Source organism: Cyprinus carpio, unplaced genomic scaffold (assembly GCF_018340385.1).
Source record: "Cyprinus carpio isolate SPL01 unplaced genomic scaffold, ASM1834038v1 S000006658, whole genome shotgun sequence".
Taxonomy (NCBI): domain Eukaryota; kingdom Metazoa; phylum Chordata; class Actinopteri; order Cypriniformes; family Cyprinidae; genus Cyprinus; species Cyprinus carpio.
Genome location: NW_024879282.1, coordinates 962765 through 976439, shown reverse-complemented (window position 1 = coordinate 976439; position 13675 = coordinate 962765). Strand labels below are relative to the sequence as shown.

Here is a 13675-nt window from a genome sequence, read left to right as displayed (position 1 = left end):
ACCCCCGTGTATGTTGTGAGCAATATCTAACCCAACTTTCCTGATATCTCCGTGCGCACGCGCTTGTCTTGCCAAGAAAAAACAACACGTTAGTTTGGTCTTCTGGGGGACCACGTGCCATGCGTGAACCATCGACCCCCAATCGTCCCCATCAACATGCTGTCCAAAACATGGTGGTTAATATCCAGCAATTCGGATTAGCATTTTAGGCTTGGTTGGAGGGAGGGGATTCAATGCCCTTACGTCCTTCTATGTCCACTCAGTTAGTAAATGCCAGTTATCTTCGTAATTTGGCCATGTTGACTGGTTGGTGTCTCAACAATCTCTTTTTGTGTACCTGATGATTTGTGGGGGCATGGCAAGGTCACCCTTTACCCTTCTCGGGTCACACTTGGGGCTCTTTGATAACGGGTAGAACTATAGCACCAGCTCATTGTTACAGCATAAGAGGACTAAAATTCAACCCAAGACAAAGAATGATCCTGTTGCCAGATAAGAACAAAGTCCCTCCCCTCCCCGTTACTCGAAATAACAGTAAAGTGTCTGCTTAATTCTCCGTATATATATATATATATATATAAAAATAGATCATATAGTATTATATAGATAGTATATATTAGCTATCTATATACAAATAACATACAGGGTTTGTTTTAGTTGTTGGATGGGGGGGGTATGCTCTGTTTTTGACTCAAGTGTTTTATAACATCTTATCCCCTTTACTGCATGTTGGTGACCAAAATGGGTGGCCTTCCAACGCAAGCCCTTTGGAGATTCCTTCCTTCAATTGGAGATGTTTTAAATGGGCTACACATTGTCCATTGTCCTTACGTCCCTTCCCCCACTAAGTGTCCTCTACAGTGATCTCAGGGATGACCTTCATCCTTGAGAGCGTGAGGACAGGCAAAGTCAGAGTCGTCTCTGGCTTAGCTGGCGGGCCTAACATGTTCAGAGGGCTATACGAAATAATTCTGTACCGTCCACCAAACACCTCAATTGGTCCCTTTTATATATTGACTTGTTTTTATTTTAAATTTTCCCCACAGCTGGCAGTGGAAAGTGATTGACAAAGACAGGAAGGCCAAAAAGACTCATTGTTCACAAAGAACTTGCGGCGTAGACGGAATATTCAGCAATGTCCGGCATCAACAATGCTGGCAAAAACATGGTGGTTAAGATCAGCAATATGAGTTGCACATTTTAAGCGATTGTTTAGGGGAGGATTCAGACCCCTTTTTTATCTATATGTCTTCCTAATGTGCCCCACTCAGTTGAAGTAAATGATCAGTTATCTTCTTAATTGGCCGCCATGAGCTGGTTTGCTCAACAATCTCTTTTTGTACTGTGTGGTTGTGGTGGCATGGCAGGTCACCCCTTGAACCACCTCCTGGTCAGCTTGGGGGTCTTTGATAAAGGTTAAAACTAATAGCACCGAGCTATTGTTACAGCATATAGAGGGACTTTCAACCCAAGACAAAAGAAATCACCTGTTGGATAAAGAACAAAGTCCTCCCACTTTAATCAAAAATAACAGTGAAATTATGCTAATTCTCCTTATATATATATATATATAAAATACCATAACATGTTTTTTTTTTTTTTTTGGAGGTAGTGCTCTGTTTGACTCAGTGTTTATACAGCATTAGTCTTTTACTGCATGTTGGTGACAAATGGGTGGCATTAACAAGCCATTTGGAGATTCTTCCTTCAATTGGAGATGTTTAAATGGCTACACATTGGTCATTTTGTCCCTTATCCCTCACGCTAGGTACTCACAGGATCTCAGGGACGGTATTCAATCCTTGCCGAGGCGTGAGGAGACAGGCAAAATCAGAAGTCTTCTCTGGCTTAGTCTGGCGTGCCTAACATGTTCATGAGCTATTGAAACAATTCGGTAAATCCACCAAACCACTCAATTTGTCTTTAACATAGATTGTACTTAGTTTTTTTTTTTAAAATTTTCCCACAGCTGAGGTGAACAGTGATCTGACAAGGAGATAAGGCCAAACGGGACTCATATCGTCACAAAGAACTTGCTTGGCGTGAAGGGCACTATTCAGCAGAATTATCCGGCAAACCAATCCCACATCACTTAACTGCTGATCGATTCTTGTATGACAGAGACCAGCTTACCTACCTCGGTCATGGTGCCCGCGCCGGTGGTGGAAACCCCTCATGAACCACATTATATGAGAAAGAAAACGGCTCGGGCGAACAGAGAGCGCGTCGCAAGAATATTTGCTTCCACTAGTCCATGGGCTAAGGTGGAGCAGCCTGCACAGAAGGCAGGAGTTGTCTCACAGTTGGTGAGTACGAAGTGTGAAGTCATTGGATGGTGGAAGTTTTAAATGAGATTTTCAAAAATAAAAAGCAAAGACTAGTGAAGTTACTCCTGAAAGCTTCCGAGAAACCATGTGGTAGATACTCTCAAAGACTTTATTTTTATTTATAGTTTTAGATGGCTGTTTGATAAATTAAGGTCTGCTTTTACCAATCAAATTTATTCTATCTCTTTCTAGAATTTCAACAGAGACTTTGAGATTGAAAATCTCCTCCCTTGATGAACATGACCAACATAAAGCTGACTCGGTAAGCATTGGTCTGGGATCATACATTCTATGCAAGGTTTTTTTTAAATGCAACTTAAAAGAACAGCACAATCGCGTCTCAAATGAGTCCTAATGACCTAAAGTGAAGTGCCCATCGGGGAACTGTTCATCTTTAGCAAGTGGTGAAGACATTTGACGTTCAGTATAGGCAAACACAAATTACCCTTCATACACCTTTGTTTTGGTGAGACAGTCACAACCACGCATGTGTGCTATTTAGTTTAAGCAGGTTATCTAGTGTGTGACAGAACGGGGTTCAGCATGTTGGGCATCCATACACCTTTTCTACAACACCCCTCCTAGTGGGAAGGGTCAATTCCCGCTCTGACAGAAGGACACGTACAAGCTGTTTATCCTACATACCGCCTTCTCTCTGTTTCACCTAAACGAATTTTGGCCTCAGCCAACCTGTCCACGGATAAGGCATTCTGGTATACCGTCTGATCCCCTTCAGCACACATGTGTGGCAGCCCAGCATATTTCGCACGCTGCCCCTGAGCTTCTCCTCAAGAGAGAAAGAAATATGGGCCCAAAAGTGGAGGTTTCTGGTCAATGTGAGTTCACAAAATGTAAAGCATCATGTTCTAAGTTTGTATTTGGTTAATTTTTTCCTAATTTGACTCTATGGTATTTCGTTTCAACTGTTAGAGGGGTGGAACATGTATGCTACATGCTGACTGGTACTTTACCAGTCACCGTGGGAGCCATTTAGCCTGAAGAGCCCTTCATCCTAGGATGGTGGACAAAGATATGAACCCTCTACCTCCATCTATCTCTTCAGGTATTGAGAGAACTGCATCTTTTGAGTATTTTTAACAACTATTACATTCTAAAAAAATAAGCTTGCCCAACCTTCTACCAATTACGTTCTAATGGGCATCCATGCTCTAAATTTTTGAGCTTGAATGAGGTCTTTGAAAAACTTTGAAAAACTTATTTTTTAGTCCTGTATAAAGGCTTTTGAATGCTAAATTCATAAAAACAAAAGGGAGGGTCTACAGTGAGATGAAAGCCAAATCTAATAAAGCATGCTAATCCAACTTCATTGATCCAGTTTTTTCTGATTTGTCACATTATTTTGTGTAGTCGACTGCCAGCAACAGCAAACCAGCATGCCATATAAAAAAAACATGCTGAGTACCAAACCACTAATGCACAATTTTTTTCCAGTGAATTCATTATGTAGGTCATGCGTTAGTAATCCCCTTGTTAGTTTTTATGTCACACAACAGTTATGGTTACAACAGCAGTTGCACCATTTACCTTTTAATCATCATGGTCATTTTTAATAAAAAAAACCTAAGAACTCATACTTTAAATTCTCAGTGCAATGCCATAGGGCTCATAACTTGTTGTTTACTGCAACAAATGTGCCAGACAAGAAGTCATTTATTTTCAAAGACCAAGGGGACAACAAAACCCCGGTTTTAGTCACAAGAAGAAATCAAACGTATCCTGCTTTATTTCAGATGTTTCTAACCAGACATCTGTTTACACTTCCACAGAAGTAAGGGTGCTTTCCCATAGTATCTACTTTAGCCTGCAATCTCCTCATCATTGTTCTTTGATGACTAATTTGTTGCAAGCAGAATTCCCAGATCCAAATAATTTTAAGTAGCCAAGACATTGGTGGGTACAACATTGTGGTTAATCACATCTCTTGTTATAACTTTTTTCATTCTGTTAACTTGCATGAGTGTTTCTCAATAACCGGTGATTCATTCACTACTAAATTCTGTGACACGGATCCATACTACAGAGATGAATGCAGTGCTTGAAATGAGATTAGCCTCTCTATCTAAATACCTGTATTTAGCATCTCAAGGACGCAAGATGAAGGAGAAAGGCTGAATGGTCTTTACTACAACATTATGCGTTTGTCCTAATAAATCAGTTAAACACAGCCGTGGAATTTTTTGTTTTCTTAAAGTAAGATAGCACAAGATAGCAAGGCCTCATGGCTTCCTGTCTGTGTTCACAGCTGCCATCAGTCTGCTGAAGAGGACTTCTCGAGCCCTGACCCCACAAGAAGGAACCACTCATTCACCAAGTGATGGCTGATCCGTGGCTGGCAGTTGGGCAACCCTCACACTGGAGTTCCCTTACTTAAACCGGTTTAGTCACCTAAAATGCTTGGAGGTCAAAGCCAAATCTTTTATGACTTCTTCCCCCGACACTTAAACATCTTGTTGTACCTGTTCAGGATCCCACAATTGAGCGAGATCAACCACACTGTTCTGCTCCACATGATGAGAAAAATGGGCTAAAAACACAGTGAGGTTCTGAGCGCGGTGCATCACTAACAAGTTGCCAACGCCTGTGTACTTCCTGCCAAAACAAGATGAAGAGACTCCTCAAAAGGACACCAGGGGTGAGTTTTAGAAAACAAAAGCCACCACAGTTCTCACATAGAAGCATGGCTGTTCTTCCTCCTACTGAAAGTTCTCTGTTGCACAGGAGGAACTACAACCATGGGAAAAGAAAAAAGTGAGCTGTTCCAGACTCAATGGAGGAAAACACGTTAGAAGATGATCGATTCACACCAAATCAGACAACACCCAGTGTATACTCGTGCTGTGAGCAAAGGTCACACCAAGGAGAGAAGAAACACAAAAATGGCTAGACGCCCGGAAAACTAGCCTATAGACACAGTAACAGTATAGACATGTATGAACAAGTTATTTTGGTAAAGATGTGATGTTAGTACCAGTTGATGTGTGTGTTAGGTGTTCCATGACTACAATCTGTATAATGTATAGAATAAATACTCACATTGGTACAAATTAACACATATTTAATATAGCCTTTTTGTTGAAGGCCGCTTTTGCCAATACGCTCTTGAGACCTGAGGGATAATTCAAAATTTTTTACTTTCCACAAAAGCGTGACATAAATCAAAGCGGATACAAAATGTAAACGTTTAGGGCTCCGGTTGTTCTTAGCAGGTACACAATATCACGAAAGATTTGAAGATTAAAATGATGATCTTCCAAGAGGCAGAGTGTAAGGACATGTATAGAAAAACCTGTTTCCCTCACGTTTTTACTTGCTGGTTTTGCCAAGTCAGTGACTGTCACTGGAAAGTATGCAAGATTGAACGTGGAACATTTGTACAAGAGATGACGTGGAACCTTAGTTGGAATTGTTCTTGGTTAGTTGGAATTTTTGAGCGATAAATTCCTCCACACACAAAAAAAAAACGTTTACTCACCATCACCACGGAAACTTATAACCTGCTAAAATTATCCATTTCTTTTTGTTGTTTCCAACAAAAGATATATTTGAAAAATGTCTCCGTGTCTGTTTGTTTGTGCCATACAATGCAAATGATCGCGTCTAAGGAGACGTATCTTCAGTGGTCTAGCGCAGAACATCTTCATTTTATCACAAAACAGCTGAAACACTGTTAAATAATTTTTTCTCTAAAGAAGTTAAAAATCGTAGGGCTAAACTGCAAAATTACATTTCTATAGCCCAGCCGACTTTTTCACTTCTCTGCAGTGGACAGAGTAATAGAAATGGGGTTTTAGTTTATCATCGGTTTTGTAGTTGCTTATAACAATAAATAAAGTCAAACGTTTGAAGTCAGGAAGGTTTTCGGAATCAAACTCTTTTCCTCTCTAATTTTCAGGTCTTCTGAAGCTGCTTGACCGGAGGGTTTTAAAGATGTTTACTCGGCACGTGGTGGATGTGTAGCACCTCAGCCTCTCTGGATTCCATAGGAGATCCACCCCCTGTACCCAACCACACCACAGAAGACCCCACAGCGGACCACGAACCCATCCTACACCCGAGAACCAGCCGGTCCCGAAAGACACCTCCAAAAGAGTCACCAAAAGTTGTCAGTTATATCTCACGCTGCGCCCACCTTCCTCCCGTCGTCGCTCATTCCTGGGCTACCGCAAGCAGCAAGGAACCACCACAGCAAAGATGCTCCTCCTTCGCCGAAAGGTTTCAAGCTGACCAACGGAGCGCTCTCTCCAACTCGACACGTGTCTGCTTTTTCAGCCCGATAGCTCATCACTTGAGAGAAGGCCACAATCCCCAGCCCACCTGTTCTTATATGTCAAACCTCAACTCAAGAAAATTCCTCCCCCCGCTGCAGGATTTGTTCAAGCTATGCAGAATTCAAGCAGTAGCCCACCCAGCAAGCAGGGTTAATCTGGCGGAACCCTGACAGCCCTCAGCACCGCAGCAAGTTCCCTACCATGGGCATTGGGCCGATTTTCAAGAAAAAACGTGGCGCCCTTCAGCTTCCCCACTGCCCCTGTTCAGGCCAGGACCTGTGGTGGAAAGTGGAATCTCCAACTCCCTACCATATGCCAAAACTCTGCTCTTTACCTCAGGGGCTCTCAAAACCCTGTGCTTAGAGAGAGAACTTTAAGATTATATAACACGTCAGATGTATTGCAGTAACATGTTCTCAACCGCAACACCACGCTGTTTTTTTCATATTGGGCTTCCCACACATAGGCCAGCTATATTTAGCATGTGTTTTACCACATAGCTTGAGTGAAGGCGTCCAGCGGAACAGATGGCTCTGAAGCACTGTGTAAAATTAGATCTTGAGGTTGAAAAGCTTAACTCTAACCCCAGGACATTAAACAGACTGAAATGTCGATTCACACGCAGAATAAACCACATACAACATGATTCTAAGTCCAAGTGCCAAGATAGCAGCTGAAGCTGAGCCAACCTTTTAATGGCACAATTCTTCTGTGAAACACAGCGCATGTCACGGCCCACATAATGTTTGTACTAATAGTTGTTGGTACTGTAATACAATTAAGACTGTTTAATGAATGGTTGAAGGGGTTTTTTTCTAGCGTGTTTATTTTTCGATCAAACAACCATGAGTGGGTTTTAAGGCCTTATTTTATTCCAACTCTCAAAATTGTTAATGACACTCAGGTTAACAGTGCTGAACTTTTCCCAATAGCCTCACTTTTAAACCTGTGGTGAAACTATCAGTATTTAATTGGAAGATGACATTCCTCATTGATTTTCCTCTTTAGGGGATTGCTGACATTTGGTCTAGCCTTAAATATATTAGTGGTGTTCAGCCTTATGGGCGCGTGTGGAAATTTTCTTTAGATTATTTGTGAACTCTTAGTGTATAATATTCATTCTACTTGCAGAAATAATAGATTGTGGCAATACTGTGTATAGTATTTATAAAATGCTGACCTGGTTATAAATCAGATTGTTGTTGTTTCTTTTTCCATCAAACCACACCTGTACCTAGACGCAAACGCAAGTTCCTCTTTCATTCCATGTTTTAAAGGTGATTCTATGCTGTCATTACACATTAGATAAACTGTGAAAAAAAAATTCTCATCCTCAGCTAGCGACTTTTGCAGGCAACACCAGGACTTAAAAAAAAAAAAAATGTGATGTGTCAGTGCCTTGTATTTGGTGACACGTCTTTGTACTTTTTTGCTATGGTGAAGCATGAATTGTGAAGGTCATTCGGTTGTAAGGTTTGTACTGTATTGACGATATTTCCTTATTGCCAGCGCGCCAAAAAAGTTTTTTTTATTATGCTGATAAAAAAGATTTTACATATTTGTGACTTATTTATAAAAAATGGAGTATTTTCTGTTCTGAATTGTTCTGCATTTTAAATCAGGCATGTATATAGAGGACTGTTTTGAAGTGTGCACACAAACATTAAATGCACAAGTACCTAAATACAGACTTTTGCATTTTACTTTACGGAGGTACATAATATGTCTCTTTTTTTTTGGTCTGTGTCGATGTATTCTCGAAACAACGTTGTGGCTACAGAATCTCTAAATTTGGCTAACACGACATCTGTTTATGAAGAAACAGGTGACTCTGGGCATGTCCGTGTGGAAACTTTTCCCACCGTAGAAAACCACAGCAATAACAGCATTAAAGCGAGTGACAGCTTGAAAGGACCCTGGGTAAGAGAATCCAGTTCAGCTGGGCACCCTTCACATGCACAAACACACACATTATGGACCCACAGACCCTGTCACTGATCAAGCGACCCACAGATAAATCTAAATCTGATAAAAAGTGAAGAGACAAACAAAGAGAGAGGGTTCAAAAGTATATTAAAAATCAAAACTCTGATGGTTTTACAAAGTGACCGGACACTCATATGAAAAACCCCTTTTGAGCCGCCAGCGGACAAAAAACTAAGCTATGAAACCACCAAAAAACCAAAGCTTTCTCGAACCATCAGAGGCAGATGCATAGTAATACACAACACACAACGTGAGCACGTGAAGGGGAGAAATTGGCTGTGAGATTATGGCAAGAACAAAAACACAGTCTACGCAATCAAAAGCTTCTGAGGGCGAAGACAAGATCTAAGCATTCATCACGCCCTTTCAAGACTGAAGTAGTAACAGCAGCATGCCCGTGTAAAGAACTGACGGTAAATCTGCTGAACTCTGACTCCTGACTGAAGATATGAAATGGCGCTAGAGTATGAAGGATTCAATCAGAGAGCTACATTATTCATGTAGTAATCAGGATATTTCAGATAAATAAAAAAGACTTTCCCCAAAACGAGTGCTCCAAGCTCAAAAGACAGTAGCTCTGGGCGGTCAAAAAGCCGATCTTTGAAACTTTGTATAGATTTGACCGCTGTTTACTACTTTAATGGCTTTGATAGACAAATTCCTGGCTTTTAATAGACAATTTAATTCAATTGACAATGTTTTTGACATAATGTTGATTACCACACTGTGCCACACTTGTAGCCCAGATTTTTCAAGAAACAGGACAAAGTGGAAATTAATGTTTATGATAATCACCCCATTATGCCACAAAATGCGGTGTGATTGAGCTTGTGTTGAACTCAGATTATAACTGTAATTTCATTGTAAAAACATTTTACTGTATTTACGACTAAAGTGCTTGTTGAACTGATTCAGGGATACAATACATGCAAAATGAAGACCAGTCTCGAAGCACTCAGTGTCCAGCAGAACTGAAATGAGTCTTGCTATTAAGGTCTTCTCTTCAGCTGTCTAAACTTAACACAAGAAAAGAAGGGCTCTACAAATATCTAGTTAACCTGCTGACATCATAACCTGAGCAAAAGGAAGTATAAAGAAACCACGGATATACTTTTGTGTCATCAGCATTGGGGGGGGGGGACTGACCAGGGCATGTTTAACTGGGGCATTGCCAACCATTTTGGACAGGGTGAGTGCGCAAATCACTGTTACTGTTGTTACCTGGTTAACGATCATCATTAGAGTCGAAGTCAAATAAAGGGCCTTCTTGCTGCGTTTTTAGACCCTCTCAAATCTCTCAATCTGTTCGGGCTATAGACCCTGATTGGAGACTAATCCTGCTTTTCAAACGGCTTTTTTTTTTCCAGGGCGTCAGGAAGTAGTTTCTTTGGTGTCTGAAAAAAAACGACAATTAATAATTCTACTGTCCTGACATGGCTAGTTGTTACATGTTTTCGGGGTGAATTCATTTTTTGAAAGTCAGTTTCTTGTAGTATGGGACACCTTAAAGTTTGTGGGGAATGTGTCGTCACACTGTAAAAGGTAAGTTGCCACAATAAAAACAAGTAAACTATCTTAGACTTTTCAGCTAAAATCTTTTTATAACATACAAAAACATTGATTCAATGTAGCATGTAGAAAATGGAAGTGGTTTTGGCAAACAACATATTGTCATAAATATATTTTACTAAATGTATAACTTTTAAAACATGTGAACTAACTTATTTCTAAACCACAAAATACTGTTTCAGTGTAACTTAAGAAGCATTGTTTTGTCCAACAAATATCTTAAAAAAAAAGTGTAGGGTATATAGTCATATATAGAGATATGAGAGTATATATATAGAGATATATAAGTATAGATACTATATAGAATATATAATATAGATATATATATATATATATAGATATATATATAGTACCAGGTCAAAAGTTTGGAAACATTAAACGATTTTTAATGTTTGTGGAAAGTGTTTCTTCTGCTCATCAAGCGCTGCAGTTTATTTGATCAAAAATACAGAAAAAAAATGTAATATTGTGAGTATATTATTACAATTTAAAATAATTTTTTTCGAAATTTATTATTATACTTTAAATTATCATTTATTTTCTGTGATGCAAAGCTGACTTTGTTAGGATCATTGATCACATTATCCTTTTAGAAATCATGTCTAAAATGTGATGATGCGTCATTATCAAAATTGGAAACAGTTCTGCTGCTTAATATTTTTTTCAGAACATGTGATACTTTTTTAGGATACTTTGATGAATAAAAAGTAAAAAATAAAAAATAAAACTAAGCTTTGTTTTTTAAAAATATAAATATTTTGTCAATAACAATATACACTACTGGTCCAGTAATTTTTTTTTTTCTTTGTCTTTATTTTTAATAAAATCAATACTTTTATTCAGCAAGGATGTGTTAAATTGATAAAAGGTGATAGTAAAGAAAATATATTATTTAGGAATATATTTTATTAGAAATTTTTTAATTTTGAATAAATGCAGTTCTTTTTAACCCTTTGTAATCATCAAATATATTAGACCGCAGAACTGTTTTCCAACACTCATAATAAATCCGAAATATAGAATGAATTTCTAAATGATCATGTGATAGACTGGATGTTACATTGACCTGAAGGCTGGAGTAATGATTGCTGAAAATTCAGCTTTGCATCACAGGAATACATTATTATTTTTTTTTAAGTATATTCAAATAGAAAACTATTAAGGGAGTTAAGTTGTAATAATATTTAATAATATTTCTGTTTTTTCTGTATTGTGTATTTTTGATCAAATAAATGCAGGCTTGGATGAGGCAGAGTGAAAAGAGACTTCTTTCAAAAAACATTAAAAATAGTAATGTTTCCAAACCAACTTTTGACCTTGTACTATGGTTGTATATATATATAAAATAATAATTATATCAATTATAAAATGTAGTATATATATTTTTGAGGACAGACATCCTCAAGTATTTTACATTATTTACAATTATGAATTAGTTATTGTAACTGTTTTTGAACTAAATGTTGGAAGGGTAATATTTGCATATAGCAATTTCTGGTGCATCAACAAGTCACAAATCTTTCAATCATAACTCAAAGGAATGTTGAAGCCAGTACAGGTAAATGTGTAAGCAGCTGTTGCACGCAACACTCAATTTGCCATATTAGCAAGAATGTACTGGCAAATCCTGTTTTGAGCCTCACTGCTATTGGAGGGCTTGTCTATAACAGTCCTTGTGTCGATTGCCTCACGTGGTTATTTGCAAAGAAGTAACATTCGCTTAATCAGACTGTCTACATTATTGATTACCAGCCCACCAGTCCTCCAGGACAAAGTGTGTGTGCGTGTGTGTATGTCTGTGTCTGTGGACACTGAGAGGGAGGTGAAGGGGATGGGTAAATTCATTCTGAAAGTGCAGCACATCAGCACTTTAGTTCAAGTGAGATGCATTTTGCAGATGCTACTGCAGCCGCCGTCCATAAATCAAAATGACAGCGGCTGGCGGAGCAGGTGAAAAAATTAGGCTATGGGAGAAAAAAAAAAATACATAAATTAACAAAGACAAGAACATATGTACAGTTCAGTCGTCCTTAATTGGTGAACAAATCTCTGTTTTAAATTTTAATTAAACGAATCACATAATTTTTTCAATTTATTTATTCTTCGTGTTCTTCTAAAGTGCTTTTGAAACGCGCCACTGCTTTAGTTCGAAGACTCAATGTGTTGTAGGCTACTGAAGGAGCGTTTAAATTATAATTTTTTAACTCAAGAATATGCCTCTTCAATGTAGGGCTACGAGTTTGAGATTTGATGAGGCACTGAACCAGACACGTACTTTGTGAACCACATGTGAATTTGCAGAGCTATTGCAAGACGAGCATTTTTGGTATATACAAAAGTATATACATTTTTATTAATTTTATTTTGTTTAGATAATGACAGATAGTTTCGCTAGACAAGACCCTTATTCCTTGGCTGGTATCGCGTAAAGCACTTGAAAATGCAAATTTGGACATTTGGCTTTAGTTATCGTCTTGGTGTAAACGGGCCTTTACTGAGATATGATGGCTATTTTGTGACTATGTAGAGTGATGTTTCCCTCTACTGGAAATAAACAGTAAACATGCTGCGATAATACCATGTGCTACACGCATGTTTTACCTCTTGTTACTATTTTTAACTGGTTTCACAGGCAGATGGTGGGAGGAGTTCAAAGGCACAAGAATGAAGAACTCTCTGCGGGGCGCGAGATGGAGACCACGCCCCCGCGCGCGACTGAAGCGCAACGTCATCAGACTGACACACCCCCCTCGCAAGCTGGTTGGCTGACTTACTTGCCTGCGAATAAGGATGGTAATAGGCTCTAGCGGCAGCATGCTCCTTAGATACAGCTCTTTGGTTGGTCCGAGGCACGCGCAGTTGTTATGCTACCCCAGCATTCGGGGTTGGGGGTGCGCGCCTTTAGGGTCTCTACGAGTCTTTTCCGCCCTCCGGGTTTAGTGTTGCTAGGCACATTAGACAGGAACTGTAAACAAAAAAATGTCTTGAGCCGACATGTCCCCCTTCTCCCGTCACCCACTTGTTATTGAACTAGTTTTCAGTGGGTTGGGCAGAGGGATGTTTTAATGCAAACGATGAAAAACAAACCAGTGGAGAAAAACAACAACAACAAACGCGTGGTTTGCTTTACCATTATATTTATTGTGCATGTTTACCCCGTGTATCCATCTTCTAAATACTATCATCACATATGACAAACACAAGGATCACGACCTGACAAAATATGAGATGCAAACAAACATGTTCTCCAGTAAGAGTGTTTAACTAACAGTACAGTACAGCAACTTAATTGTATGTTGTAATATCTAATATAGGTACATATATCCAATAACATCTCTAAATGTGTGGACCTCGACATCAATAAAAGGTAGGAAATGGTACAAATGTGTCACTTGCATACAACTGTATAGTAAATACACAAACTGTCCAGACAAAAAACTATCTTACACTAAAGAGATCCAAAAGCCTTATTCACAACAGACACACAGTATTATATACCTTCAG

The 13675-nt window shown here is 39.0% G+C and overlaps 1 pseudogene; it reads left to right on the top strand.

The window, feature by feature from the left end:
* Nucleotides 1-872: 872 nt before the first annotated feature.
* On the top strand, nucleotides 873-6993 carry LOC122144392 (annotated as a pseudogene).
* The last annotated feature ends 6682 nt before the right edge of the window (nucleotides 6994-13675 follow it).